The sequence below is a fragment of the Marmota marmota genome, unplaced genomic scaffold, assembly GCF_001458135.2.
Source record: "Marmota marmota marmota unplaced genomic scaffold, marMar, whole genome shotgun sequence".
Classification (NCBI taxonomy): domain Eukaryota; kingdom Metazoa; phylum Chordata; class Mammalia; order Rodentia; family Sciuridae; genus Marmota; species Marmota marmota.
Window position 1 is genome coordinate 183,942 of NW_026005655.1, and position 5,415 is coordinate 189,356.

The window sequence follows — 5,415 nt, forward strand, 5'->3', positions numbered from 1 at the left end:
CCCTTCCCAGGGGCTCAGGGGTAGCTGCACAGTGAGGACACACCAGGGCTGACTGGAGTCTGGACAAGTGGACGTGGTGGGGTGGTCCCCTGAGGACACCGAATTAGGCCAGGTGAGGGTGGAGGTGGCGACCCCAGGCCTCCTGCGATGAGGACAAATCTGCCTGGCCACAAGGTGGCAGGGATGGCAGTCCTGGCTCTGCCCCAGCATGAGGCCCATCTGGACACTTGGTTGGAGAGCAGTCGCCCACCGCTGGGTAGGGAGCTCTGTCATCCTGAGCCCAGAGGACCCAACACCCCCCACAGGACCAGTCTGCACCCAGAGAGTGCCACCGCTGGTGACGATGGAGACATGCTGATGATGCTGTCCATGTCCCCAGAGGAGGTGCGACCCAATGCCCGACCACCCTAAGGCCACACACAGATATTTTGTGCTTCCAACCAGGGTCAAAAATCCACCTTTGTGGGGACCACGGTGTGCCACAGTGGCTGCACACATCACTGAGGGGGGGGAGGGGAGGCCAAAACAAAAGTCAGACAGAAAATGGGGACAGCACTCCCCATCCCTGTCATGGCTGCAGCTGCCAAAGCCAGGAGAGAGGAGGCCCACCAAGGGTGGCCGCCCCACAGTGGAGAGGAGGGGCAGATGTCAGCCAGACGACTATGTCCCCACCCGCCACAGCACCACTGCCACCCGGTCACCACTGTCTTCCACAGCACCGCATGGCATCCTCCCTGGTCCTCTGGTAGGCATGTTTCTCAGAAGAGCAGAGTGCCCATGCTGCCCACCTCACTTGGCTCCTTGACGAAGATCTCAAAGGACAGGGAGATGGTGGTGACCGCCAACAAGATCCGTGTCCCCAAGCCAATGGAGCCCAGGAAGGCAGCCAGGACAGAGAGGCCCCAAGGCACAGGCCCCCAGAGGCCATTGCCATGGGGTTGTACCTGGGAGAGGGCAGGTGGTCAGCCCTGGGCCACCACAGATCCCCCAAGCTGGCCACCAAGCTTGCCCATGACTGAGACCAGAACCTCAGGAGACCCCACCACCTTCCTGAAGTATCATCTGCTAACACCGCTGTGCACCCAACTAATGCTATGGGACCTAGTCCCTGATACTAGACCAAACTGAAAGGCTGCCAGACGCAGTAGCCCATCACCCCAGTAACTCGGCAGGCTGAGGCAGGAGGATCACAAGGTGGAGGCCAGCCTCAGCTACTTTGCAAGTCCCTAAGCAGCTCAGCGAGACCCTATCTGTAAATAAAATATAAAAAGAGCTGGGGACGTGGCTTAGGAGTCAAGTGACCCTGGGTTTGGTCCTCAGTATAGGGGACTGGGGGGCTGGGGATGAGACTCAAATGCTGAAGATGTCTCTTGAAATGGCAACTGTCCCTACCAAGGACTCGAAAGCAACCTAGAGTTTGCAACTGTGGCTTTTCCTGTGGTTGCTTCTTTCAGGAAAGGTCACCAAGTGAGAACCCACAGGACAACCTGGGCTGCCACCTGACTTTGTAGACACAGCCCTTCTCACTGTGGCTGCTGCTGAGTGGTAGAGGAAGAGCTAAGAAAATGGCAGAGGGCACCAGGGAGGCCGGGGTGCAGCCCTCAATCCACGAAGAGGCGCAGCTGCAGCGGGCACTCCTCCTGCCCCAGGCACCTGAGCCCTGGGGCCTCTCCCACCCTCCCTCTTCTCTACCCCAAGGTGACTGCAACACGGGTCACCTGGCCATGGCCCAGCTGGTCTCTGGCCTCCTCTCTGCCATGGCCTTGTCTGCTGGAACTGACCTCCCCGCTTCAAACACCACCAGCCCTCTGCGGCTCTGATGGCCTCACAGCCAAATCCACCATCTGTCTTTTTTCAGTCTTGGGGATTGAATCCAGGGGTGCTCCACCCCTGAGCCCTGTCCCCAGCCCGTTTTTTTTTTGTGTGTGTTTTATTTACAGACAGGGCCTCACTAAGTTGCTGAGGTTGGCCTCCACATTGCCATCCTCCTGCCTTGGCCTCAAGGTGTGCCCCAGAGAGCCCGGTGCTTCAGCTCAGGTCCATCTGGAGCCCCAGTCTGTGCTCAGAGCCTGGGCACCTGCTCCTGGATGCCTAGGGCAGCATCCCACCAGCATGAGCAGAGGTGAGGGTCCCCTGCTGCCAGCACAGTCCCTACAGAGCCCCATGCTGGGTTTCCAGGATGTGTGCTCCTCGCTCCCTGCTGAGGGTGGCAGGCATTTTCTTCCATCCCCAGCATCCAGCACTTAGCAGGTTCATGAATATCCAATGACACAGGGACCTTGCCTACCCTGTGATCCGAGAATGAAACCCATGGACAGTGGAGACCCCAAGGCCCACTGGTGCTCGAGGCCCGGGAGCTGCACATGCTGACTGGGGGCGGGTACTGCATACACCGGATGAGCTCATGCACCATGGATGTCTCCCGGTGGCCCCACATCACCATCTGCTGCTCCTTCAGCTTTTTGGCCACCTGCATGATGCCCAGAGTAGAGGATTGGCTCAGAGGTGGGTTCAGAGGAAAGGTATCAAGGCAGGCCCCCCAAAGCCAGGAGGTCTTGGCAGACACCCCAACTCCTACCCAGCTTTTGCCCCCACAACCATGGCTGGGGCCCAGCTGCTTTGAACATCCAGATCCTCAATTCACCTTAGATTTTCTGAAATTCTAGGAAGAGTCTGGTGTCACTTTGCCTACTCTTCTGTAAGTGTCCCCGACCCTGCTACCCAAGGTCCAGTTTTTCCCATGGGATCCCTCAGGCACACTGGAGGGACCCATCTTCATTTTCCTCAATTTGATGACGTGGCACTGGAGGCCGAGAACCAGCTCCACATTCAATTCCAAGAAAACACAAAAATGCACACAAATATTTTCCATGAGAGACTTCCCAGCAAATAACAGATGCAGGGATCAGAGGCCAAAAGAAAAGAAAAAAAGTCAATTTCCCTCTCCTAAGAAGTCTCAAATGTTTTGCAATTTTTATTTTATTAAGATTTGTAAGCCAGGTGTCATGGTGCCTGCCTGTAATCCCAGTGGCTCTGGAGGCTAAGGCAGGAGGATTGCAAATTGGAGGCTAACCTCAGCCAAATTGGGGCTCTAAGCAACTCAGCGAGACCCTATCTCTGAATAAAATACAAAAGAGGGTTGGAGACGGGGCTCAGGGGTTAACTGTCCCTGAGTTCAATCCCCAGTGCCTTCCGCCCTAAATTGGCAATACTGCAGATTGAACCCAGGAACATTCATTCTACCCCAGCCCTTTTTGAGACAGGGTCTCACTTATTTGCCAAGGCTGTCCTTGAACTTGTAATCATCGAACTAACTACTCCTTGCCTGAACAAGTGGTTTGGTGTAGCAATTTCATTCTTAGAATCTTATTTGCTAAGAACAACTGCTAAAATATGTGCAGATGATTTCCCAAGGATATTCACTTCGATTCTAACTGTGACTGAGAAAGGACTGAAATGTCCACCAGAAGACAATTGGCTAAAATCAACACTTCTTTATCCTTGAAGTGCAGGTTCCTGCTAAGAAATATGAGGCAGGATTACTCTGTGGCATGTTGACTGTCCTTGAAATATTCTTATAAAACGTGAAAGTTTGGATATCATTTTGAATGTAAGTTTTGTTGTTGTTGTTGTTATTATTATTATTATTATTATTATTATTATTATTATTAATTGGTATTAGGGATTTAACCCAGGACCTCTTAACCTCTGATCCCTGTCCCCAGCCCTTTTTATATTTTATTTAGAGACAGGGTCTCACTGAGTTGCTTAGGGCCTCACTACATTGCTGAGGCTTGCCTCCAACTTGTGATCCTCCTGCCTCAGCCTCCTGAGCTGCTGGGATGACAGGCTTGAGCCTCTGCACTCAGCTATATTTCTAAACCTTTGCACACTGAAAATTCAGAAGAAATGTTTCTGAAACAGACATTTTCCCCCAGAGAAATTCTCTGCATGCATGAAAACTTCCTGCAGAGGTGCCCAACGGGAGGCAGGGCCCTTTACCTTGGTTGGTGTTGATGGATGTGGGGTTGACAGCCTTCCCCAGGATGGTTTCACAGATGTTGCTTGAGATGGAGAGGGAGAAGCCAGAGCCCAGGCCATACCCTTTATAATGAAGCTCATCCAAAAGGAGGACCTTCAAGCCCACCACAAAGAACTGCAGAATTAAAATAAATTAATTAATAAAAGTGGACTCTGCATTACTGGCCCCAGGACCCTGGTTCCTTCCATCTTCAATGACAGGGCTCTCTGATATGAAGGCCAAATAAGAGACCCTTCTCAATCAGCCTCACGGGAATTCAGAAGCCAAAGCCAGGGTCTTTTGATTCTCTATTTTTTTTAAATCTATTTTTTTTAGCTGGAGGTGGACACAACATTTTTATTTTATTTTTATGGGGTGCTGAGGATGGAGCCCAAGGCCTCACACATGCCAGGTGAGCCTCTACCACTGAGCTCCAGCCCCAATATTTTTTTTTTGTTTCTTAATTGTTTTGGGGTTGTCAGGTGGACAGCATGTCTTTATTGATTTCAATATTTCTCGTTGTAGATGGGCACAACGTCTTTATTTGATTGATTTCTTTTGGGGCGGTGATCAGCCTCCAACCCGGGGCCTTACCCTGCTCAGGCCAGTGTTTAGCCTTGAACCCAGCCCTGAGCCTGGCCTGGCCCCAGCTCTGGCTGAGTACTGCTGAGGAGGAAGAGGGACGACGGGGTCCCTCAGGAAGCGGGGTGAGAGTGGGGGTTCACCTGAGTGGTGATCAGAAGGCAGATTCCAGTGCCCATCTCTGAGGGGTCCCTGTCCATGCCTGTCATCACATCCATGACTGGCCAATGGTGAAAATCATGCCAAACACTAGGGTCCCAAGAAAACCCTGAGCAGAGTGTGGCAGGAACACAAATGACAAATACTGACACTGCCCCCGGGGACTTGGTGAGGAGTGTCCAACTGTCACACATCAAAGCACATGAGAACTCAGAGGCTTTCTAGTGAAAGCACCTTTCATCTTTTTTGTGGCTTTAGGTATTGAACCCAGGGCCTTTTGGATGGTAGGCAAGTGTTCTACTAAACCTCAGACCAGTAATCCTAAATTCTTTTTTTTTTAAAATAATCTTGAATTCTTTTTTTTCTCTGTTCCCACTTTTTAAAAATTTTTTTATTGTTGGTTGTTCAAAACATTACATAGTTCTTGATATATCATATTTCACACTTTGATTCAAGTGGGTTACGAACTCCCATTTTTACCCCGTATACAAATTGCAGAATCACATCAGTTACACATCTATTGATTTACATATTGCCATACTACTGTCTGATGTATTCTGCTGCCTTTCCTATCCTCTACTATCCCCCCTCCCCTCCCCTCTTCTCTCTCTATCCCCTCTACTGTCATTCATTTCTCCCCCTTGTATTATTTT

General features: G+C 51.2%; 1 pseudogene; it reads right to left on the reverse strand.

Annotated features, from left to right (window-relative positions):
- Positions 1-758: 758 nt before the first annotated feature.
- Positions 759-5,415, reverse strand: part of LOC125614657 — a 24,478-nt pseudogene continuing 19,821 nt past the window's right edge.